The sequence below is a fragment of the Cupressus sempervirens genome, chromosome 6 (assembly GCF_028749045.1).
Source record: "Cupressus sempervirens isolate cs-2001-9-10 chromosome 6, ASM2874904v1, whole genome shotgun sequence".
Classification (NCBI taxonomy): Eukaryota; Viridiplantae; Streptophyta; class Pinopsida; order Cupressales; family Cupressaceae; genus Cupressus; species Cupressus sempervirens.
Genome location: NC_143123.1, coordinates 53,555,138 through 53,582,735, shown reverse-complemented (window position 1 = coordinate 53,582,735; position 27,598 = coordinate 53,555,138). Strand labels below are relative to the sequence as shown.

The 27,598-nt window shown below is 34.5% G+C and overlaps 2 pseudogenes; both read right to left on the bottom strand.

Moving 5' to 3' along the window:
* Positions 1-636: 636 nt before the first annotated feature.
* LOC149551098 (amine oxidase [copper-containing] gamma 1-like) lies at positions 637-3,089 on the bottom strand (annotated as a pseudogene).
* Positions 3,090-3,126: 37 nt separating this feature from the next.
* On the bottom strand, positions 3,127-17,731 carry LOC149551097 (nucleoside diphosphate kinase-like; annotated as a pseudogene).
* Positions 17,732-27,598: the final 9,867 nt, after the last annotated feature.

Below are 27,598 nucleotides of genomic sequence, written 5' to 3'. Positions count from 1 at the left end.
AACATGACTTATTATTGCACAATTCAACTAAGTTCGGTTAATTTCCATAGGGATCGTCCCCATTTAATGGTGAACATTTTGCCACATTTCAAGCCTCTTTATTATACAAAGAAATGGATAGCATGAAAAGTTGAAGTAATGTCAAGCCATTTATTTACTTGATATATAATGTGAATAGAACTATTATGTTGCTCAACAACAACCACCAAATAAAATTATCATCATGTACCCAAAAAGGGATGGATGGAATTTCGGAACTGACCTCCAACTAACTACTATCACCATCCCTCTATATTATAAGTTATAGTGGTGCTCTAGATTTTCTCTATTCCATCATACACTTACATATCATATACTTTACCATAGTCCATATCAACAAGGTCAGAGAGATCAGTTTCATTTGACTGGTATGTGGAAGACCTTGATGTTGAGAAGTTGTGTGATTCACATGGAGTGGAAGGTGTTTTGGCCCCTTGGAAGCAACCTTCATCTCTTTTACCAGCTTCTTTATTCTTACTTGGAGAAGCATATTGCTTTGAATTGCCCCCATGGCTCCTTGCAGATGATGCCAAGAGTGTCCTTGCTATTTTCTTCTGCCATAATATAATGTTGAAAAGGTGAAAATGTTCATGGAGCTCACATTGAACATGTTGGAAGGTCCTTGTCAAACATGGGTGCAGTCCTCATAATAGGATTTCTTTCAAAGAAATTTGTTGGCTTCAGTTCAAAAGTAGAAGAGACTATTGGCATGATTTGGTAGTCCTCTTGGCAAGGAAGATGATGGAAGCCCATTGTGTGCCAGAGTACAATGTCTTTTTTCTCAATTGGGTGATCCTTGAAACACAAAATCATAAAGAGCTTCATATAAAGATTGGGTCCCTTTTATAAATTGAGTTTGAGAAGTTTGGTTATTAAAACTTAATAGAAATTTGGGGAAAGTGATTCTTACATTTGAGATTTGAGTAAGTTCAACTTATAGAAACTAATTCAATGCAATTCAATCTATAGAAATACATTAATCTATTTGTGTCCATGAAAAACTCTCTATAAATGTATGAATTTTATGGTATTCAAACTTACCTATCAGACCACGCAACCAGAGTATCATCACCTTGGCTTTGATAAGAATACAACCCACCAGCCCACTCCTCACTACAGTTGTATGGAGTTATCCATATCTAATACATGAAAAAGTGTTCAGTGCCATCAAGCGAGGTAGATTTGGACTTAATGTTTAGTTTTGATTCTAAATAAACCTCAATAGAAACAATGGACAAAAATAGGCATGGCCAACTACAGTGCACAATTTGGTTTTGGCCACATATACCAACATTAATTTCAAAAACAAATATAAGAGATGAAATTCAAAGTCTGATTGGGTTCATCCTATAGTGTTTTGGTTTTATGATGGTGATATTGTTGTGACCATAACGACTCAAACTCCTGTTGGCTCATTGTGATCGTAGTTTTCTACCTTTAACAATCTAATGTGCTAGTAGGCTTGAGCATCAATATTGATAATTGGGAATGAGGTTCATTGTTTGTGGCCTCACTGATTTTTTGATCTAGGTCAAAAGCATTTCATGTTTCATGTATTGGAAGAGTGTCATGCCAACATCACTGGTCACCTTTAATGCTCTAATGTGCTCGCAGGTTTGAGCATGGGTATTGATAATTGGGGATGAGGTCCCTTGTTTGTGACCTCACTGATTCATAGCTTAGGTCAAACACCTCTCATGTAAGGGAAGGGTGCCATGCTAGCATCACTGATTATTGAAAAATTTCACCAACATTTAAAAGAAAAATGAAATTCAAATTCTTGTACAGACCTGGTTGTTAGTGAAGGAACCTCGGAGTTGAGGAGGATCATTGTGATCAAGCAAGCTTGCAGCTATGCCCCCAGGGACAATTTTGTATCCTACTAGATTTCCTATCTTTGTCTTCCTCAATGGATTGATCATATGAAACTTGGATGGATGATAGATTTTCAACTTAACTTGAGCATCCTTCTTTGTTTTGGCAAAGTGTATCTTTGTTGTCCAGAAACTTTTCCTTGGAGTTGATCCATCCTTCACCCTATGCTTCGCCATCTTTACCTGAACAAAGGAGTTGTCTCTACCATCAATATCCATGTCCAAGTAGAATGTCAAGAAATGTTCATGGATAACACCAATTATGTAAAGAATCTACAAATACCAAGAGAAAGAGAAAACCAGAGGAATTTCCTGCAAATAGTTTATAGACAACATACATATCCAAAATAGCAATCAAGTCATTCATATGTGAAGGTAAAAATAATTAAACAACACAAAGAGAGTGAGGAGATGAGAACAAGGCAATTTCATGGATTTTGAGGCATTGAACCAGTTTCACTAGATCAAAAATAGAAACAAGAATCAAAGGAATTTCTCCTTTGTATTTAACTTTCAAAATGAGAAGGAACCTCTTGAAAATGAGGAATATGGAGCTTTTATTCCCCTTGAGATTGGTGAGGAGGCTTAAAACTGACAACATATTCTGGAAGAATGTGTGTATTCATGTGAGTGCTCCAAATAATGTAATGCTTTGGAATGGCAATATTGTTAATGCCGGAATCAAACTTTTCACAACTCAGATGAAACTGAAGAGAATCAAGAGGAACTTCCTCAACATTCCCCAAAATAACTCAACACAACACAGCATGTTGTTCCTCATTAATGTCCAGGTTTGAAAATGGAACACTATAAAGAATAAACAATAATAGTAAGTCAAACATTCCTTCTTAAATAAAGAATATGCATTTTAAAGGAAAGAATATTCTGGAATTCAAACATTTAAAAAAATCCCCACCAAGACATCATCTTTGAACATAATCTTTCATACCTCAGGTAGGAGCAATCTTTAGGAGCAAGATAAACACCAACACCATATGCCATACCACCATTCATTAATCTATTATTGCTAAAACCATGTATTATAATTGATGATATACTTGTGAACATACAACTTCAAGTATCAACAAATAAGTCCCGAACTGAAAAATTTAGAACCATGTACTTCATAATTACCATAATAGAATAAGTAGACTCCAGCAAAAATACTAAGAGCATTTTACTCTTGGGATATGAGATGAAATAAGTACCTCAGTAACATCCTAAAAACTTCTCAAATATAAACATTAAAATGGATCACAAATTTCAAGACTCATAAACCCAAGGATGCAGACTGCTCTGCCAGTCAGACACACCATCTGGAAACCATAGGGCTATTTCTTTCTTTGCACTTTCCACTGCATCACTACCATGGATGACATTCCTGCAAGCATTGCATATTATTAGAACAATAGAATACAATTTTTTAAAACAATCCAAAAAAGAGTTTCCCAAATTGTTATAAACATTGAACTTGAATCATTTCCTACATCAACTAGACATCTATGATTATACTTGTTAGAAATGGAAAAAGAAATATGTAAATAAGCAAAACCAAGAAAGAATCTAAGTGAGTTAATGCATGAAAAGATATTACCATAAGATAGGAGAGATAAAGCTTCAAGATCCAACACCATGAGACAAGATATTTTGAAAGGGGAAAGCAAAGAAAACCCCTTGTGATGTTATGAATGAGGCATGAAAAGCCTAAGAAGAAAGAAAGAGAGAGCAAGAGAGCAATTGCTCAACAATAATTGAGAAGAGGAAGAAACCTCATTGTTAAATGAGAGAAGAGGGTCATCTCTTAAATAGAGATGAGAGAGAGGAGTTAGAATGTAACTCCCATGTCTATGAATGCCACCATTCATAAGTGTGTGAGGCCAAGTGTGAGATTCCTCTTAAGGAGGAATAATCTAAATTAGAAATTACAATAAATATTTGTCCTCACATATTCCACTAGATGACAAAATAGGATGTAGTGGAAAAAGGACAAAAAATAAATATATTAGGATACCTTGGCTTATATCCTAATATATTACAACAATAAAGAAAGAAGGTCTAACCTTGGTTTATAAATATACCAAGGAAAGATTACAACTTCTAACAATACTTACAAGATCCATCAAAAAAATTGGTTTAATAGAGCCTTCCTCCCCATATTTACTCAAACATGCTTGATGTGTGTTCCCTTAACATTTTGTCATTTATGAATGCATATTCAAATTGCAAACTAAAATTTGGCAAACAAAAAACAAAAAATAGAAACAAATTTTGAAAATGACAATCCTCATTATCAGGCTTCCATATTCTATATCAATAGCATTCTATTTTCTAGGTTCAATTGTATAGTAATCTTAGTATCACAGTTTGGGATCATCTTAATTAGTTGTTGTCCACCACAAATTTACAAAGCTGTGATGTTGATATTTAGCTATCATCCATTACACATTTACAAAAATTAGGGTTATGGCTCATCTTCACAGTAAGTGCTTTATTGAAACTTTAGTGAAGGAAAATCTAACCATTAACTCTTCTTAAATTTGTAGTGGAAGAAACATAAATAGGAGATAAAAGTTGACATTCAAATGTGTAAAGTTGTGACTGCTTGACTTTATTAGCATTGACCCAGCTTCAAACTCAAGCTATGGTTGCAAATGATGCAAGGTGTAAACTCAAAACTTAAAGACTTGGGTAAACTTCACATCATAGATGTTTCCCTTCTGACAATCCCCTACCCAAGGGCAAACACACAGTCACTTCCAAAAGAGTGGGTTCATATCTTCAAAGTGTGTGTAGATGACTGCAACAAGTAAAGCCCTGGGCAAATCTCACCACATATTCATACCCCTCACAGCACAATCATTTACCAAAATGAATGGCAAGCACTAACAAAAAAATGAGGTTAAAAAAAACCCTCAGTATGGGTGAAGATGATGGTAGGGTAAAAGTCCTCGTAAATTCCACAAAATAGATATTCCTCTTTTAACATAACTACTTAGCCAAAGAGCAGCATATACCTAAGTCAAGAGGATTAAGAGTTGGCCTTTTACAAAGGTTATAAAAATAGAAACAACAACATCGTATGAAAACTTGATGCATTGTCAAAACTTGGAAGACATGGTTTGGGTATTTTAATTTAATCAATGGCATAAAAATGGCACATCATAATCTAGATAAGACCATAAGCACTATGCACACAACAAGAAAAGTGCATTAAGAATTGATGAAGCTAAAAAAAAGAAAAAATTCTATGCTGCAATTTTAATTAAAGTAACATGAGCAAGAAATTTATGTTCTCTTATATTCAGGGTTACATTTTTAACCTTCCTATCTCAATTGCATAATCGCCTCTAATTTTTCCAAGGGAAGAAGCTAGAGGATTTGTTGCTCCTATGATTGTTCAGCCAGTTGCAACCACATTTTTACCCTCCTAGACCATAGCAACCACTAGGCTAGATATAATGTACTCTACCAAACCACCAAAGAATGGTTTTGCAGACAGGTCCTCGTAGTGTTTCTTGGCAAATGATCTTTCCACAGAGACCATTTTCAGACCTAACAATAAGTTCAATGCATATTAGAATTGTTACATGATAACAATAGCTTAGTTTTCCTAAGGGATCCATCAAAATAATATATTATGCTATTGTTAAGTTCGATTACACAAAAGGGTTTGATTCTTACCTTTCAGATAATATCCCTTTTTCTCAAACCTTGAAATAATTTCACCCACCTATATACTTAAGGAAAGAATCATTATCCACCCAAAAATATTCCTTCAAACTCTTGCACAACACATACTACAAAATTACAAATGAAGACATATAGAATTAAGGAAAGAATCATTATCCACCCAAGAATATTCCTTCAAACTCTTGCACAATATGTAGTACAACATTACAAATGAAGACATATAGAGGAAGAAACTAGCAGTTCATCTCATTTAGTAAAGTTCATGTAAACAAACCAAAAAAGTGATACTATCAGACACATTCTACAATGTGAGTCTACTAGCATAAGTAGAACTTCATGAACTTTTATGAATTAAAATCAAATACTTCCACTGGAAGTCAACATTAACAATAACAACAAAATAGATCACAAATTGCACTATTAGTTACACATAGACGTCAAAAAAGATGCCGAACATCTCTCGATTTTAAATATATTACTAATTTAATCACAACTAATTTCACTCATTGCAAATAACACAAACTACATCATTAAAATTCATTACAGGTTTGAACACTTACAAACATCAGCAATTTAGAACAACCCATTGCTATAAGGTATAACATAAACAGAACAAAGGGGTCATTCCAGTGGTATGATAGTCTAGCCAAAAGGGTATGGGACAATGATGCTTTGATAGTCTAAATTATAACTTTAATTCATTGTCTATCGATAGTAGCATCAATTGGTATTCCCCATGAACAATCATACAACAACCTAAAGATTTAGCGCTTCTACATATTAGTGGTGATGACCTTGACAAAACAATCAAATCTAGGTAGGCCAACAAATTATGCAACATATAATTACCTAGTTGAACCCACAAATCCATCTAGTTATATTAAAATCTCAGTAGGCTGTAGTTGTATATCTACAAGGGAGAGTTACAGATATCTTGAGCCCTCCTCTTGTACCCCTATCCATCATCACCTCCCAAAAGAGGTTTATGATGTTAAGAAAAATGAATTTGTGAAAACAATTGTTTGCCTACATTTCACAGAGGAGAGACATGAAAGGAGAAAGAGATTGCAGATGAAGCAAAATGCCAAAAGAACAAAAAATGGAAAGTTGATGTGCGAAAAAAATCCCAATAACAATGATAGAATAAAGAAGTCTGTGAAGGAAAATTCAGAAGTCTCGTATGGTCAAAAAAAAAAAGGGCACAAAAAAGACAATTAATCAAAGAATTCAAACCCTCAAAGATCACAAATAGAAAGCATATACTAAGGAGCAAATACCGAATGGAGAGCTAAAGTGCCCATAATGTAGCTTAGGACAAGTTCTCATCATTTGAGGAGTGAAACAGGTAGGTACCTGGGGAAGAATGAAAGGAGACAATATTTTGCAACATAGGAGCGGTAGAGATAGAGTGGCATTTATCATGGAGTGCCCAACATACAATGACATCCACTCCATGTTTTGGGAGATTTTAGAAGGCACAATTTAGGTACTTTTGAGAAAACAATGAGACATGATAGAAAACTTAGTGATCAAAATTAAATGTCCATGAACACACTTAAAGAAGCAATTGCAAAGGGTCTAATGTTCCAGCTAACCTACTTTAGAGTGTTTTTATTACCTAGGAGGTCCCATAGGCTACTTTGGCCACATTGACAAACTTTGAGTCATTCATTCAATCATATTGTTAAAGGGCTAATTAATTGAATGCACCACCTTGTTCTGCTATTCTAGACAATAGTTTCTTTAAACACCAACAAAAAATAGTTTCTTTAAACACCCTATACATAAACATGATATTATACTAAACATAACCAAAATATTGCTCATTAGACCAAAAAAAGCATTCTAAATAAAAACTTTGAAGCAGAATGTTTAAAGACATTCCCTAGCCAAAAATAGCACTCACGACATACAATCATTGTAGAATGAAGCCCCTCCAAACGAAAACCAAAAGGCTAATTTTCACATCCTGTAGTCCCATATTGACGTGCACAGGGCACCCACAACATTTGCTATACCATAATAATTTCTTGTTATCTCAGCCTATTTGTTGAAAATCTACAGTTGAGCCTATCCCAACCTACCTATATGTGAATTTTGATAAATACCAGTAACACTAGTTGCAAGTCCAATTTTATTTAGGCTAGTAAGGAAACAATTTTTCACAGCTACAAACTCTGTATCACAATCCATTAATTTGATCAATTTGTCCCCCAAATGTTCAAATTCATGAGTCACAAAACTAGAACATTGTTGGAATTTAGAAATTAAATTGTTATTAATCACACCATCCTTAACCTCATCATGCAATACCTGGCCATTCTCCAACTGAGTTGCTTCTGTGCCTGTTCGAACCTTAGTTTGTTAGTGTATTTTTTTATTTTTCCTATTTTGCTAGGTTTTTCCTACACTTTTAGTAATCTCGCTTAGGTTAATAAAGCATGTCTTATTAGGTGAATGGTTGTGAGGTGTCACCTTTCTACATGTGAGCATCCATTAGCTATCATGGGAAGATACTTTTCTATCTTTAGTCCAATAGATGGTTGCTCCTCATTGGTTGGTGTTGCCACCTCCTCCCTCTTCCTAGCCTATATAAGCATGCTACCTGGCTTGTATTTGGATCTCTTGTTTTTGCATCCTCTTAATGCTATTTTGCTTCCAGCATTTGCATTACTCTCTTAGAGACTAAATCTATGATGCTATTTTGATTTTGTATCATTTGCATTCATAGTTTAGATATTTACTCTTTGCACTAGTTTTCTGGGTTATTAATCTTTTCATATTCTAACATGGTATCAGAGCTTTTCTATGTGCAAGAGTAGATCTTAGTTTCCTTATTTGAGAGATTCGAGGGGGGCTAATAAACCTTTTTGTAGTTTTTTGAAAAACGAAGTATGCTCTTCTCTTGCATCTTTGGATGATCCTGAGAATCAGAAAAGTTTTGACAAAAACAGTTTTTCTCTAGGGTTTCAATCTCAAATCGGACAACCAACTTGCATATTTGGAGTTTTCAATCAGTATTGCAGGTTCCAGCATGCCATTGATGGACTTAGGAAGCTGATCCAGCATTTGCATGTCATATTTTGGTTGCTGGGGTCGTTTCTTGATTTTTGGAGCCGTTTTTTACTGTTAAAGGAGTTTGATTTACACTACAACAACATCTTTTATACATCAACAAGAAAAATGCTTTCTGGGTTTTGTTCGCAGCCCCAAAAAACCATCTGGGTATCTTTTAGATTTTGCATGCAAGCTGTATATTTTGCAAAATCGAGCATGCAAAGCTACAGCCATACCCCTCTCCGTTGGCAGTCACAGATTTGAACACAGTTTTCAAATGTCTCGTTCTTGCTCATACAGACTCTGATTTTGATGATTCTTATTATGAACTTGGCTATTTTTTTGTGCTCTATCCACTAGTTGAGTTTTTTTTTAATTTTCATGCACGAATTCTTCAAAAATTGCAGATTCTCAGTCGTGACTGTGCACAGTTCTCGTTTTGGAAACTTCAGAGGATCATAACTTTCTCATATGACCTCGTATCGAGGCGATTCTTTTTTTGAAAGTGCATGATTTTTCGATTAGATCGCAGTGGTGCTATTTTTTTCCTTGATTAATGTGCCCAAGTTTCACTTTTAGTATATGCTCTTCATGAGGGTTTGTAATGCATTGAAATCAAGACCACTAAGTATCGCTTTCTAGTGGTAGTTGTAAATGCACTAAAATAAAGTTCCAAATAATATTTCTTTGGGGGGGGGTTCTTTGATTGAGTAAAGAGGGGGGGGCATTGTCTTGGCTAGGTTCTCTTCTTTCTGGCATTTCTTCTCTGTATTTATTCATCATGGATCAAACAAATATGCCCATCCTAACTCCATACAATTACTTTGAGTGGAAATCATGCATGAAAATTCACTTAAGGAAAGCTGGATTAAATAGGATAACTATGGGACTTGAAACTGAACCTGCTAAAGATGAAGATAAGCCTAAGTGGTTTAACAAATGTGATGAGGCATTTGGAACATTGTGTTTGTCTGTTTCTCCTAACTTGCTATTTCACATTGAGTCTTTGGATACACCAAATGAAGTATGGACAAAGCTAGAAACACTATTTGGCACACAAGATTCAATGAGGGGTCATATGTTGGAAAATGAATTAATTAGTTTGAGTCCAGGCAATTTCAACATAATCCAAGATTTCTTCACCAAATTGAAATCACTAAGGCTTCAGTTAAAACAATGTGGAATTGAAAAGAAAGATGAACAACTGATTCTTAGTATTCTCTCTAAGCTAAGTTCAGAATATTCTGTGTTTGTCTCTACCTTCTACGCTACTAAGGGTGCACTTGGTACTCAATTCACCATGCCATCTTTAGATGATTTTGCTGTCAATCTCACTCGAGAACAGGACAAGCTAATCCAGATGGGCATTCTTAAGTCCTCTAAGTCACATGCCTTGGCTGCCAACCAAGGCACAAAAGAACAACAAGGACAAAGTAGTAACAACAATAGTAAGGATAAGAAACAAAAGAATAGCGAGGAGAAGAAGGATTAGATATCGATTTCTTCAAAAGCAACTATTGATACACCATCTTCCAAGGGCGATAAGCCTAAGAAAGAAAAGGTCAAATGTGCCTATTGTAAAAGACCTAGTCATGATGAACATAAATGTTTGCAGAAACAACTTGATCACTTGACATACATTCTCGAGAAGAATAATATCAGTGTTCCTGAGTCTATCAAACAAAGTTCTAATGAAGGGTCTAACAAAGAAAAAGAAAACAACAAGGGAAAAGGAAAGGGCAAGGCCCTTTTTGCAGTTGCTTCCTCACCATCCACTTGGGTTCTTGATTCGGGTGCTTCACACCACATGGCTTCATCTAAGGAAGAAATTGCATCCTTGGAGCAATGTACTATGCCTTCTATGTTGATGGGTGACAACACTCCTATTGAGGTGTGTGGGAGAGGGTCTGTTGATGTGGGGGATGGCACATTCCATGATGTTCCTTATGTACCCTCATTGTCAACTAATCTCCTATCGGTACACCAGATCACTCACATAGGTTTAGGCAAGTGGGTTGAGTTCACTCCTGATTCAGTGGAGATACGCGAGTTGCACAATGATTCTACAATTGCAGTTGGGAGAGCAGATCATCAGTCAAGACTCTATATGTTTTCTCACCTTGTTCTTGATCCTCCTTTGACTTTTTTTCTCACTCACTCTAATGATGTGAGCAGATTATGGCATGAGCAGTTTGGCCATCTTAACTTCCACTACTTGCATCAGCTTAACCAACAGAGCATGGTCACAGGGTTGCCTTCTACTTTAACATTGGAGTCACTTGGAATACATGATAGATCTTCTAATGGGTTAGATTCACTTGAGCAGTCTTCTAACTCCACTTTTGATGCAGAGAGTGATTCAGAGGACTCACCTCCTTCCTCTCCTAGTCATCATTTACAGGTTGATGATTCTCCTCTAGATTCTCCATCTTTTGGTCCACTTTGGGCTAGATAGACCTTGCAGTTTGCAGGTGATTGGGTTGGGGATCCATCAGACACCAAGCAGACTCGTTCACAATTCCAGGATGCTCTACATATCTTCATTGCTACTACCTCAAATCCACAGTCCTTTCATGAGGCTTTTGGTATTTCTGAGTGGGATACAACTATGCAGGAAGAGTATAGTTCCTTGATGAGGAACCACACTTGGGATCTTGTCTTTTTTCCTAAGGGAAGAAAACTTGTTCGATGTAAGTGGATCTACCGGCCAAAATTTGCAAGCTTTGCTGGAGGTGCAGGATGCTACATCTTTTGGGGGGGCCTCTTCCTCTCACTTGGAGTCCTAATTTTCTTTGGGGAGTCTCTTTTCTCTCTCTTTTGGGGGAATTTTATGTACATGGGTACCTCATTAGGCTTGACTTGCCGGGACCCATTTCTACATCCACCTAAGCTTCGCTTATGGGGGGGTGTTAGTGTAGTTTTTTATTTTTCCTATTTTGCTCAGTTTTTCCTACACTTTTAGTAATCTCGCTTAGGTTAATAAAGCATGTCTTATTAGGTGAATGGTTGTGAGGTGTCACCTTTCTACATGTGAGCATCCATTAGCTATCTTGGGAAGATACTTTTCTATCTTTAGTCCAATAGATGGTTGCTTCTCATTGGTTGGTGTTGCCACCTCCTCCCTCTTCCTAGCCTATATAAGCATGCTACCTGGCTTGTATTTGGATCTCTTGTTTTTGCATCCTCTTAATGCTATTTTGCTTCCAGCATTTGCATTACTCTCTTGGAGACTAACTCTATGATGCTATTTTGATTTTGTATAATTTGCATTCATAGTTTAGATATTTACTCTTTGCACTAGTTTTCTGGGTTATTAATCTTTTCAGATTCTAACAGATGGTTTATCAAACAACTGCTTTTTTTGGAAAATCTTCATTGGTAACTTAGTGATAGGTTCTGGCTTTGGATCTCTATACAATTCATTTTCACTAGTGGGGATCTTAGTTGAATATTTCTTGATCAACTCATCTAATTTAGCAACATTCATTGACGCCACATCAGCCACAATCTTCAAATTTGACATTCTTGCTCCTTTTCAAAAGCTATTTGTTGTGGTCAACTGCTTTGCTTGAGGCTAGTTCCTTCATTGGGTGCTTCGTTGTCTTTTTTCATTCTTTGTCAAAAATTCCATTAGCAGTAGCACATTTCAATCTTATTATTAGACCCATCATTATGTAAAAGCATAAATCTCAGACATAATTATTACATCGGTTGGCTTCATGCTTTTATCTGATGAAGAGTCCAATAGTGTGACCTCGACCTTCAAATTATGAAGTCTTATTTCATGATTGAATGGACTAATGATCAATATTTTTATAACATCAACGAGACCAAATAGCTTATAGGACCATGATAGCCAACAAATAGATAAGCCTGAAAAGCCCTAAATAGAAAGTCCTAATTTCAAAATTGTCTCCATCTTATTGTGATTTATGAATTATGTTTTAAAACAATAGAAAACTAGAACCCTTTATAGGACATGAAGGCCAAGAGTTCCTCATACTATTATAATAATAAGCTTAGTGAATAATCCTACAGGTCAGAGTAAACTAGAAATATTATTCAGCACATAAGGGATATGCTTCTACAAATAGAAATACATTCTACTAAAATCGACACTTATCATTCATAGGAGATAAGAAAAGGAAAAAATGCTTGTAATTAAAGCAAACTGGAACATTGTGTGAAATATTCAGCACATATCCTAAGCTCAAAATTGAGTAAAAAACCCAGGGAAAAGATTAGCACGCACATCTCAATCCTATTAAGGATGTGTGTAATCCTTATAAGCCTTTATCATCAAGTTGACTAAGTACCCTCCACCTGCATGCATTGTGTGTTTCTCAACTTACAACAATTCATTGAGTGTAGTACGCTTGCAAAGTTCAGATCATTAAAACCACTGGCTTATATAACTGGTATGCGACAGCGAAGATTCTTTTCAAAATTGTCTATGCACCACTTTAGGCACTTTTAAAGTTTAAAATTGGTGTTTCATGGATTTCAATGACATTGCAACTATTATACACGTTATTCTTCTGGGAATCTTGTTATCAAGCAACATGTAAATGTTATTGTCATACAATTTGTTCAATGCAATATGAGCATTTTAAGCATTTGTCCTCATGCTCACTTGAGCCCATGTAGCTTGTTAAATATGCATTTCATTATATCCTGCAAAAGTCACGAGACAAAAAAAAAATACAACCACCACCTTGTTCTTATAATAGAAGAAAAAGATATAATCATATTCACAAAAACCTTGCTATCAAAAGTGTTTACCTATGGAAACCTCAAAATCCTCGTTACAAATAGGACAATTGTATAAATTATAATGAGATGGACGTATTGTAAATAAAAAGGATAAATCGGGTAATGAAAAATAAGATGAAACAAACTGATCAGAAAGCCAAAAGAGATATTATTTGATGCTTTTATTTGTGCAAGCAAGAATGAATGGAGGCAATATTTCAGCTAAAAATTAGGGCAATTGGAAAATCCAATTCAAAACTAACTTATGTCAAAGTGGTTGGGTTTTGTAGAGCACCATACAAGATGCCCAAGTGTTCTAGCAACAAGTTGATCCTATTGGACATCATACATAAGTGATTCAGGTTCATAAGATGATAGTTAGAGATCACAAGTCGCATTTATCTTTCCTTGTCGAGATAGGTATTTATTCCTGTGTCAATAAGCAAACTACAAAGACAACTAAAATTGATACGACACTATTGATTATGAATTTGATTGGGGCTATTACAAACAAGTTTAACCCCATCAAGAAAATCAGCTGTCATAGGGCATACAACAAACATAATCTAGCTTTAGAGATCACTCAAAAAAATTGCATATGTATTACTACAATTAATAAGGGGCTATGATTTTGGTAATATTTCCAAATAAATTAAGGAAATGTACTAGTGATCTCATATGATGACACTAAAATAAACAATTATAGTTACACCACTCATTACGAAAAATCATGATAAAACACCCAAACAAAAAATAGATAATCTCACTATACCCTACCCCAAAAATCAACTTTGCAAGTTTTTTTAAAAATTGTATCCATTGCACGAAACGTACAACAAGTTTTTCATGATTCAGACCAAAAAAAGTATACCCATTGAACTTTACCTGATCCAAACTGATTCTAAATCTAACCAATCCTATTTACAGTGTACATGATAGCATGGCATTCATCCAAACTTGTAAAGCATACAAACCTATGCCAAAAAAAATCACCATAAACCCTACCACAAAACCAAGCTCCCAAAATCCCTAACTTAAACCAAAACATCTCCAAGAGCCCTAAAACAACAACACTAAAACCTTAACTTGGACCAAAAGCACTAGAATATATAAATAATTATTGGAAAAACAACAAAATAAAAATCCCACTCTTTAACTTATCCAATACAAAACCTTACACACAAAGTCAACTCCACACAAATCACAATACAAAACAACACAGTCAATCAAAAGCACAAAATTTGGTGTATTGTGCAAGTCTAAATAATGCTATCATTTTATATGTATAAAAACACTTACTAGGAAAAATAACAAAGTGTTCTCCCCTTAGATTACTTCCCATTTAAAAAAGCAAGGAAAATGCAATAGATATATTTATCAGAAAAGAAATAACATCAACGAGAGTAACCATGCCATCTCTTAGCATTCTCAGTATTTCCATTGGCACATAAAGAACTGGGCTACACTTCACAATGCCAAAACCTTGAGCAAAATTCACTGTGGATTTTAAGTCAAACTCATTGACCCATGTTTCATGAGTAATAGTTCACAAGGAATCATCTCTTATGAGAATGAATGGAACACTTAGCTCTCATTGCAATTAGATGATGCTCACAGGTGGTGGATAAGCTAATATTATAATTTATTAACTATAAACTAACACTATGGATCATAAACAAACAAAAGACTAGTAGACTAAAAATGTGTTCTTAGCAACAATAGTTGTCTATTCATTTAATGTGACAAGAATGTATTCAGAGCCATGCATGAGAATCTCAAAAGAAGTTTAGTCTTCATTGTTTGATTTTCATGGCTATACTAGGATAACTGTGGTACAAGGGGTGAATTGATACATCTGTCCCTACAATTGGGACTGACAATAGCAACAAATAAATAAGCAATATTTGAGAGAGATTTAAACAACATAGATCACCTGGAAGGCTCTTAAGGTTGGTGCTAGATGACAAAATTAGATGTTTGAAAAGCATAGTTGAATTACTAGTCACAATGGGAAATAGAGGCTTGATACCTACCGCTTGGAGAGCTAATTGTAATCTACCACGTTTATTCATTTGTCTATAATTTTCAGAATTAGAATAGATCTTTGTGCTTAGATCTCTGCTACTGCTTTCCAAACTACTGTCAATCTCTATCACTAGCATGCCTTTTTGCTTAGATACAGGACATAGAACTTTTGAGTTTTTCCTTGCTTGTGTAGCAATCCTTGAAACCTATTTTGCATTCATTGGAGCCAGTGCCCAAGGGTTAATCTTTACAGATCCTTTATTCTTTTGCACTATCTATTCATTGGATATCCTCTTTATATTTCGATTATCTACCTTGATGGATGACATGACACTATCTCTTGGCAACACAGAGAATTTCAAATCACCAAATTGGTGTAGTAAGTTATATAGATATGTTGACATAAAATATGAATAACATGTGCACATTGCATTTGTCTCAAAGATTATAGATTCAGACCTGGTCCTCTACAAAAAGGCATGGTGGAGTGCACTAGGACCCATGGTGTAATGCACTCATAGAACTTGAATGACTCAATCCTAACATTGAACTTGTCATTGACATTTGTGGGCTTTGTGCTCCTCCCATATTTTGCTGCTCTTGCTCCCTCATTGCAACAATGTAATCATATGTGCTAACACCCTATTATTGGCATTTCAACCAAAGGAAATAAGCATAAAATACATTCATCATATAACAGAAGGTATACCAAAAAGTTGAATACAGAAAATATCAATATTTCAAATCAAAATTTTGACAAGATTATCAACCTTTCTTATGAGTAAAACATGGAAAAAGAAAATTTTTCCAAGAGGAAGCATTGCAATCATAATCAAAATAGTGCATGAACCCTGTAAAATGACCCAATTGAAAAGCTGAACACTACATGATAAAAGGATTGTTTTACATAACTCATTATCACTTCAATGGGAAATATTATAATTCTTATTTGGGCATAAATTTGAAAATGAGAGGAAAAATATGCAAAGATTGTTGCACAACTCACCAAGACAACAACAAATGGTCTCAATGAGAAACTACTACCCAGCTTAGATACAATCTCCACATCAAAGTGACCCTGATTAAGGAAACATCGCACTATTACAAAGAGTCCAATTGACCACTAAAGTATGAGATGCAATCCAAGCCCAAGATGTACAACCCATGTACCTGTCAATAATAAGTGGGAGCCAAATGGGCTAAATGATTGCTTTCTATAAGCTAGAATAAAATTTTAGACCTTAAGGTTGGTTTGAACCAAGCAAAAGGAAGACTCAATCAAAATGCTCCTGGATCTAGAGCATGATGGTTTAAGCACCATGTTGTAATCAGCTAAAAATTAATGCAAATATGTTGGCCACCTATTATTAGCTTAGGTGCAATGTATAAGGATCAACCGTGTTAGTGTTTTATTGATAGGACTACTTATAGGACTGATATTATCATCATTGACTCTTACAATGCATAACAAACAATGTAAGCCATTGTCATCCACAGTGCCCATGGACATTCAGGTTATTTGTTTTAGTACCACCTATTAAGTGCAAAAAATTTTAGAGCTTGACATTCAAACACGAACATCCGAAATAAAATTGTATAGTTTTCTGAAGACTGGTTTCTTCTGATTGAATATATGATAATCAATTGCTACAAACTACAAGAAATGAACTATTAGATAAAAATAGCCTCTCATAATGCCATCCAGCTTTTATTAACACAAGACACTCCAAGATAACCAAGATACTATCTCTACATCTTTTGAGTCAATAGGCAATATTTAACTCAATCTAGCACATTGTAAAATTAGAAAGACTCATATGAAGCCAAAACCTAAATTGGTAAAAAAAATATAATGCAAGAAACTAGTACAGTGTTGTAAGAAAGCTGATCTTTATACAGTGGCAACTGATGAAAAGGCATTGACAACTCTTTTAGCTACCTGTACTTTGCTCACTAGCACCTTCCATTTCACTTCATCCTTCTTGCTTTGCTGTTTCACTTTTTCTTTAAAATGCCTACATGAAGATATACTCTGATCATCTATAACAAAAAGAAGTATGCTTCTAGAAAATGTAATAATACCAATTGTACATTTAATAACAAAAGCTCCATCTGTACCTGCACAGAGGAACCTTGCAGACATCTGGCTCATAACACATTCTTGAATGAAGTTCAAGAAGTTGCCACATTCTTTTACAGTGAACACATCCACCAGGGACTCGTGTCTTGCACCCAGCAAAATGTCTAACTAAAGATTCAAGGCCTTTGCATGCTGGGAAATTGCAGGGTCCCATAGTATCATCTAGGTCTTTGTTGTGGGGTCCTATTGTGTGACAACCATCTCCACAGATGTGAACAAGTGCTTCCATGGCATCATATAATTGTAAATATATTCTTTTCTCCTCTATCTTGTGAATATTTTCTTGTTTTTGCTGTGAATATAAAGAAAACAAAGGATCACAAATTAAAATTATATCAATCTCAACAAAACTAAGAAACTACATTGGCATCAATACCAGCTACTTGTAAAGATTTAGCTTCAAACCAAGTTCTCTACTTTAGTGTACTCCAAACATGTTTACCTTATTTGATGACTTAGTATTGATTCAACTCTACAAAAGTTTTTAATTTCTTAAACCTCCTTGCATTTGCATGATAACTGGCAATCTACACTAATATAAACCCTCTTTTAATTTATAGATATCCAGTGACAAGAGTAATCTTTCACCCTTGATATATCTAAGAAATTGCTACTATCCCTATCAAGCCATGAGCAAGCAAGGGAAAAGCATCAGTTTTTTGTCTAGTGATGGCACCCAACTCTGGAACAAAATGTGAATGATCCCGTGCATGCAAAAAATAACAAACAAGAAATCTTTTTGGTTTTTACATCTAAGCCTCGTGTTGGTCAAAATTTTGACCAACACGGGGCTTAGATGTAAAAAAAGAAATTTTTGTCTTCTACATTCTGACCAACTTAAACTATTTTAGTTGATGGTCAAAACTTTTGGTAGAAAAATGAGGTCAAATGTAGTAGTGTGAGTATGATGTAAAAGAAAGTTTTTTTTTTTAAGTCCTATATGGACCGATTCATAGGCATAGGGGGAGTACTATCATTTTTAAATTGTAATGATGTAATCATGACAAAGTGTTTTTGCCACAAATGTCAAAGGGGGAGATTGTTGATCTCTCTAGTTTTGTTGTCTATTGGTGTCAAAGACTTAGTCATATACAAGATAGACTTAGTTGGTCATCACTACGACCAAGTTACTCTTTATAGGCCGGGTCATGTATTTGTAAAGACTTCTAAATAATCCTATTTATGTTGAGATCTATAGGAGCCAAGCAAGGCCTTTGGTCATTGAGTACTCCTATATAAGTCAAGTTTAGTAAATACCAAGTAAACAGAGTATATGCTTGTCGAGTCATACAGAAAGAGCTGGGTTAGTTAAGGTTGAGTATTAGTAGAATGAATAGTTACGACTGAGCATTAGAAATAGTATGTGTTGAGTAACATGGTGTGAACATGAATGTCTGAAATGACACAAACTTTGAGGTAAATTGTTTTGAGCCGACATGTAAATAACAATTAATGATTGTAAAGTTTGTTACAAATATTTTTACATTTTTTGATGTAGATCATCGATCCCTATGAAGGGAGGAAAACCAATCAAATGAACAGGTAAAGGGAAAAAATCTATATCATTGATTGTATTCTAGAAGACTCTACAAATCTCTTTAAAAGGGAAGATCCAAACCCTATTCATAAATGGTAATAGTAGATGTGTGAAGTGAAGTAAAGTATTGTATGTGAAGGAGTTAGGTTTTGGAGGTTGCAAGAAAAAGTTGTGAAGTAACAAAGTTTAGTGACCTAGTGAAGTAGTGAAGGGTAGAGTAAAGATATATCAAATAGGGGATCAAATTAGAGATTGGAAGGAGAAGATTCATAACCATCATTGATAGTACAGATCGAAGGATCGGGTAGTGAATCATTTTGGAAAAGTGAATAAGGGTAAATTTTTTAACATAGTGGTCCTAGCAGGCCTATGTAAATCTCTAAATAGAGTCTTTACTTCATTGTAAGTGTTAAATCCTTTAATCAAGGTAGACCTAATAGTCTTTGTAAAGCTCTTAATAGGGAAGATTTCTCATAGGGTAGATCATCATAAGTGATCAAATTTGTAGTCTTAATAGGATAACTTTGTTGCTGTAGTAGTGGAGATTTGTGGGTGTCATCCCCACCCCAATTTTACCTTCACCTTGGAGGGTTTCTGGGTAACCGAAATCGTTGTGTTATGTGTTTACATTTTCATGATGATGGATGTGGTACATAGTTAGATCTGTTTCAGCATTTGAAGTTTAAGTTATGTTCTACATAATCTAGACATGAGATGGAAAATGTAGTGAATGTAGTCAGGTTGTTTTAAAAGTTGAAAGTTCTAGTGAAGCTGATTCTACCCCACCCTCACCCTCTTAGTATCTCAGTTTCCCAATAAACTTCCAACGCTACATCCTTTAGATGATTTGGCACTCTATTGAACTAGCATAATGTTTTACCATTTCAGACTTGGCATCAATGACAATATAACAACTCATATGACTCCTTCACATACATTATCTCCCTTATCCACAACATTATCAACTGGGGCTAGCAATTAATGCCTTGTGAGTGCATGAGATAAACTTGGAGGTTGGACTAGAGACCTCTTCAAATTGAAGTGAGATGTTTGAAATTTGAACTAATCAATCCAATATGGTCCCATTTTGTGTTTGTGCCTTTATAAAGTCATTGAAAAAGGCCAAATATCTTCTACAAGAAGAGAGATGTTAACTATTGATCCTCATAAACAATTAGATTATTGAAAAAATCAAATAAATCTCTAAGATGATAAATGTGTATCTTCTAATATTATAGTAGGGTAAGTAATTACATATAAAATATTGCCTACTTTTATTCTAAGGAGAATATCTAATGAATATAACACTTTGATCCTATCTGCAAATATATTGGTATCAAACTTTTGAGTGGTACAAGAGGATGGTGATAGCCTCTAAGGTAGCTACAACCTGGTTTTTGAAGGAAAATGAGTCCATCACTAAATAAAAGATATGGATTTGGGTATTACATGTTTGAAGGGAATAGTTTTCTAGGTGCAGTTCACGTGGATTGGAGGTAGGTAATTTGCATCTAATTGTGAATTCCCTTAAGAGATATAATTTCCAAATTTTATATTAGTAATTGAAAATAATTTTAGTTGCAACTATGTTATTTTATGCTTCAATACTTTAGACCACACTACATTATCCATCACCAAGAAAAAAATCAAAATGTAGAACATTGGTTTAAAAAATCCTCACATGATTACAATAAAAAGGATTCTTGATCACAAATACTCTCAAGGAGGCTCTTACATATCAAATACGAAAAATACCTATAATCTACTAGCATTATAGAAGATCAAATAGTAAAATAAGAATGCCCAAGATCAGTAGTTTGAGTTGTATGAGAGGAGCATGATATCCTATAAGGTAGCTACAATTTGTTGGAAATTTGTCCAGCGCTCCCCTCGAGATTCATGACAAGGGCTTAATTGCCTCCTGTGTACTATAAGTTGAGTGGTTGTATTGGGCATTGGTGGGTAAAAGCATAGATCTGTGTCACCGTTTGTGATACAAAAACCTATTTTGGTCAAATCTCATTTCTCTATCAAAACTCAATTTAAAAAAAAAAACTAAAAATACCCTTTTATAGATTTCAGATTCAATATCATCATTATATAAATTTTTGAGTGTTTTGATTAGTTATAATATGTTATAATCTAAAAATATTATAAGTCGATATTTCAACAGTTCAGAAGATGCTCTCTCAAAAAATGAAAAGAAATAGTAAATCATATCAAAAAAATAAAAAATATATATTTATCACTAGAGGAGAGAATCCTCTTCATGAATATGTAATTTTTTTTCAAGAAGGTATAGATTTGATAGGGAAGTTTTGACGGGAGGAAAAAACTGTTGGATTCTAACAAGGTCGAACTTGAGTACTTATAACAAAGAAAATATACATAAAAAGTAATTATTTCTTTTTTTGTGCACTAGCTATACATGTCATCTATAAAATATTTTCAAATCACAACAAAAAAAGATGATTTGCACATACTTGTTTGACGGGAACTACATCCTATATTTTTTATAGTTAAAAAAGGGACTTCAAAATAAAATAAAATGAATAAATTCTTAGTCAAAAAAATAATAAAAATTATAAGAATAAAATTCATACAATTCTACACATTTCATCAGTTTACATCATCTTCATATTTTAAACGCAAATACCATTTTTTTTGTCATTAATGTTGAACTGTCACATTCTGATATCACTTTTCTTTATAAAAGGTGACACAGGTTTGTGATTTTACCCTGGTAGATTAGTCTTTTGGTGCAATGACAACCCCACTCTAACAAGTGGTATCAAAGCTTGGTCATAGATTTGAATCCTTAGACCCTCCGGTAAAGCTGAGGGGGAGATTGTTGGAAATTTGTTTAGCGCTCCCCTCAGAATTTGTCCCCTGTATGCTATAAGTTGAGTGGTTGTATTGGGCATTGATAGATCAGTCTTTTGGTGCAACAACAACCCCGCTCTAACACAATTGGTATATCTTGAGGGAAAATGAGTCTACCACTAAATGAGGGTTATTGATTTGGGTAGGTATTACGCATTTCAAGAGAATAGTTTTATAAGTGTATTTCATGTGGATTGGAGGTAGCCTCTTTACATCTAAATGTGAATTTCCTTTAGAGATATAATATTTTTAAGTTTATATTAACAATTGAGAATATTCTTAGTTGTAACTAGGTGACTTTTGTTCTTCAATTCTTTAGACCATACTACATGATCCATAACCAAGATGAAAATTAAAATCTATACCATTGATTCAAAAAATCCTCACATTATTACAAACAAAACTATTCTTAATCTTGAATACCCTTGAGGGGGCTCTTACATATCAAATAAATCTACTAGCATCATAAAGAAATGAATAGTAAAACAAGATCCCCCAAGATCAATAGCTTAGTGGGTGGTCATAATTTCCAATCTATGTGCCCGCATGGGATGTTGCTGAAAATAATAAGATTTGTACCAAACTCAAAAAAGATGATTATTAAAGAAACCGATCTCTAAGAACAATTATGTTTTGATGAAATTGTAACAAATACTATCTCCCTTCAATTTTGAAAATAGATTCTGAACTTCTCAACTATCTCAACTATACATAAATAAATAAAATTAAGTAATTCTTTATTTATAACTAACTCAAAATGTTTATGATCAATGCCTCCCCCGATACTTTTTCCTTCCCGGCTGGTAAAGAGGGCCAAGAGAACTTGAAAGACCATGCTAACATTTCTAATGTGAAGGTTAAGAAGAACCCCCTAGAGAATTGTAGCAGGACCCTAAAGTTGGGAACCAAGGAAAATGAACTTGTTACCCGCAAGGAACACAAGGCGTTGATGGACAAGTGTATGGCAGTGGAAGAGGGATTCAACCTTTTCTCCAAGTTTACTCTCAAAGTGATGCACGTGATGGCTACCACTGTTCAACTGTTGGCTAATAACTCGGAGGAGGAGAAACTTGGAAAAGATGACACAAAGCTTCTTTATAGCTTCCTCGTTGATGACTGGGCCAAGGTTCTCATGGCTAGGAAGGGAAAGAAAAAGGAGGTTAGTTAATGACTTTCTAGTTTTAGTTATTTTTTGGTACTCTTCTAGTCTCTCCCCATCTGTTGTTGATGATTTTATTTTTTATGCTGAACTTGTTAATGTGTTTTAGGTGGTACGATGCGATGACCACCTACATGAAATATGTTAATTTTTGTTAAACTCTGCTAGTTTTAAAAGTAGGAATACTAGAAACTCTATATACTGGTATACTATTTTTGATGTTTTTGATATGAACCATTAGGGGGGACTATTTGATTGTGTGCTAGTTGCTAGCTGGTCTTGCGCTGGTTGTCCACAGATTTTTGATGGTTGTTCCACCACTGTGTTAAAGGACCAGCCCCCTAGTTTTTGATTTTTTTTTAATCAAAAACTAACTCAAAACATAATTTTCCAAAATACTAAAAACAACATATACCTTATTTAAGTGAAAAGAATATAAACTATGAATATAAGACAAAGATACCAATATCCCAATCACTATGCAAACCCTGAATGGAAAACAAAGTTATACAATTCCACTATGTAAACCATGATTTTGAAACAAAGATACTATAATTTCAATCACTATGTAAAGCATTCAAGACCAATTAACCCATTTTTTTCTCACCCCCAAAAAACAACTCAATCCCCTCCAAACCCCATGAGTGTTCCAAATGATATCATAAGCGTATTTATCATTGTTGGAATGCCATAATTCTTGGGCCTATCATTTTATCTTTTTCTTAGTGCAGGTACTGATGGTATGGAGAAGCTTTTAGTAAAGCGAGAAAGCCGAGAGTATTATCATGTCTCCCGGAGCAATGAAGTGCATGCGAAAAGAACATGTTTGTCTTTTCACAGTTTACATTGTAGAAAGGAAAAGTTTTGAATAGTGTTAGTCAATGCCCCACGCTTATGTCTCGTGAACTGTGAATATGCAGTCCAGACCATTCTAAGAATACAACACAAATATTATTTTAATCTTTATCTTCCCAACCCTGCACTATTCCCCACCATAAAGAACACAATCACATTCATAGGTAGCTAAAACACACCTAAATATCACTTGTCAACTTTATCAATGGATGTAGAGTTTTATATCATATTCATCTTGATTATTTTTTTTGTGAGGTATTTTTAAGAATCATGGATTAGGGTCTTAGGTTAATTTTGTGTATCTTTTTTTGTGAGGTATTTTTAAGAATCATGGATTAGGGTCTTAGGTTAATTTTGTGTATCTTAGATTCTTAAATTGTACATGACTCTTTTAAGCTCTTTGTTATTCTATTCTTTGTTGTTTTTCTGGTGGGTCACAATGTACTCTGAAATGTTGATATATAAATTTTGTATCTCATTTTAATCTAGAAACAACTCTCAATTTACATTACGAAGTAGAAATCTCTTATCATTTACTTTAGTCATCTTTGTATGGGCTTAATTGCTTAGAGCTATTATTCCAGTGTTTGGGTAGTAAAGATGAAGATTGTGGGATTCATTGTGAGTGCAAAGGCCAAAGTTGTCATTTCAAAGTGTTGTCTTAAACATATTCTATATTGCCTATTATCCATTCACTTTGACAACCAAACAACTTGCACAATTGATCCAATGCTCATGCACAAATACTCAAAGAAGTGTGCGTTATTGGTACTCATATAATTGCAAAATTGATCTAATCACTAACTTCTTTTTTTCCCAAAAACTAGGCAGCTATTAACCCACTAGATATAAAAAAATTAGCAAGCTTTTAATTAATGAAATGTCATAGACAATAGTTGGAACATAGACACCAAATGGTATTCTTCCCCTCTATGGCTATTCTTCGCATAATTGAAACATTTAAGTTCATATTATGAAAAGACTTTTGTCGATTTTTTAAAGATTTGACATGTTTCTTTTTATCAAAGGAATAATTGGATAGATATCTTAATGTGTATTCAATGCTCTTGTCTAACCTTGGTTTTAACCATTTCCTAGTCTTGTTTGTCATTTTAGAAGACAAAGCCCCTCAAAAGGCCCCCTTTAAATTTGAATCAATGTGGTTTGGGGATAAAAACTTATTTCCTTTGCTAATAGAATGGTGATTGTCCGCTCCATTCATCTAAGGGTCTAGAATGTTCCAAATTGTTAAGAAACTTGGCTATTTATAAGAGATAATTAAGATATGCAAATGTTATCACTTCAAAAACATATTTGTTGAGAAGGAAAATGTTCAAGAGGAATTAATCCAACAAAATGAAATAATTCTTAATAATGGTATGGATTTTGAAACTTTTGAGCTACAAAAATATTTGCATTTTGAATTGGAGGAAATTCTTTCTCATAATGAATTATATTGACATAAAATATCAAGCAGATATTTAGTTATCCAATGGTGATTGGGATACACAATTCTTTCATGCCTCTTGTTGGGTGATGCGACGCGCTCCCCTGCCCACAGGTGGTTAATTATGTGGTGTTCCATGTTCACTAACAGTCATGACTTTTGGTGCAACGGCAAATGGGCCCTACAATTGGTATCAGAGCCTGGTTTTGGCCTGGTCATGGGTTCAAATCTCCCCGGTGCCTTCCCGACCTACGTAAGCACCTGGTATGCGCGTCGAGGGGGAGATTGTTGGGTGATGCGACGCACTCCCCTGCCCACAGGTGGTTAATTATGTGGTGTTCCATGTTCACTAACAGTCATGACTTTTGGTGCAACGGCAAATGGGCCCTACACCTCTACCAATTTAAAAATAAATAAATATAAAATCTTCAATTGAAAACAGTAATAGAATTATTTTAGATGATAAGAAGGATATTGCCTTGAAGGCAATTAGCTTCTTCAAAAACTTACTTGCAACTGACCCTATGGACATCAATAATCTATTATTAATTCAAACCCTTTTGTGGCTTTTGCAAGAGATAACAAAATGTTAGCCCCAACTAATAGTGATGTTAAGGTATGTGAAAGAGTCATATTAGTTGTTATGTTGTCATTGATGTCAAGCTCCAATTGGTAAGACATTATGCTAATTTAGTAGGGTGTCATATCATTTCATTGATGAAGAGGATTTGATTGATGAAGGGGTTGAAAGAAAGTATAATGATGATGCAAGTGTTGCTAAGTATATGGTATTCAATAGGCACTTGAATGAGTTATAGTCTGATGGTATAATGTTGATTTGATTAAGTATTTGAGATTGTGTCTAAGCAAGACAGTTTGGTCGGTGAACAAAGAATCTTAGTATTAGCTAAGCTACTATAGTGATCACCGAGCACTTGATGGAGAAGTGAAGGATGTGTAGTACTAATCAAATAAGAACAATGTAAATCGAGCGTAGTATTGACTGGGGGAAGTATAGTGTTAATCAAGTAATGAAAAGGAAGAATATTTTGAAAAGAAATCATCTAAGGTTGACGTTTGATGGAAATTAAGATTGTTGGAGAAGTTTTGAAGATAAGGATGGAGTTAGTTATGAGATCTACAATTGGAGAAATTTATAGTAGATCTAATGAAGGAGACTTGATGATTCTAACTGAAGCACAAAGTTCAAGGTGAAGGTGTGATAATTGGGTGACTAAACTCAATCAATCTGAGCTAGATGAAGATCAAAAGAGTGTGATTAAGTGACAAAGTATGGAAGAGTCTAGTGAAGCAACAAAAAGTTTTCTATTTAAGAGATGAACACATTGTTCATTGTTTTTAATCAAGTTGAAGAAGAAGATTGATAGCCAGAGAATAATCAAGAAGAACTACATTGTGAAGATCAAGCAATAGAAGTGCTAAGTTGATGTGTGAGTGAGTGGATCAACTAGAAGGGAGCAGAAGGAAGAAAGAGGATGAACACAGGAAAGAGATAAAGAGAAATATAAATCTGAACAAGAAAGGCAGTGCTATTCTAAATAGATCATTTCATTGTTACTCTCTAACCATTGGAGTAGAAAATCTATTAACCGAGTGGACCTAACAAGACTTATTTGCAAATTCATTGTATAGTGACATTCTATTGAATGTTTTGTAAGTCCTTTAGAGTAGGCCACTTATAGATATTCATGAATGATAAGGTCTAGATGATCTTTGGTGGAAAACCTCTTATAAGGTCACGTTAATAATGTATATGTATCCTTTAACAAGGTTGGCTCCTAACAAAGCTCACTTCAAAAGAGTGAAATTTTTGAGTTTTTGGTCCCAGGAGGTTTTTCCCTTAATAGGGTCAAATTGTGCAGATGTTTATTATGTTGCATGTTATTTTCATGTTTACTATTTATTACTACAATTGTTATATGCAAAAAATTTACTCTAATACTTGGTATAAGAAATTAACATTTTGTTAAAAGATTAAGTTGTATGATTGATATGTTTACAAGTTAGTTAAGTGAAAGTTGAAGTGTTTAAGTTTGTAGAAATTTTTTTTCAAGGCCTGTAGGATAAATGGTGATAACTAATTCACCCCCCTCTTAGTTATCTAACATAAAATGCTAAT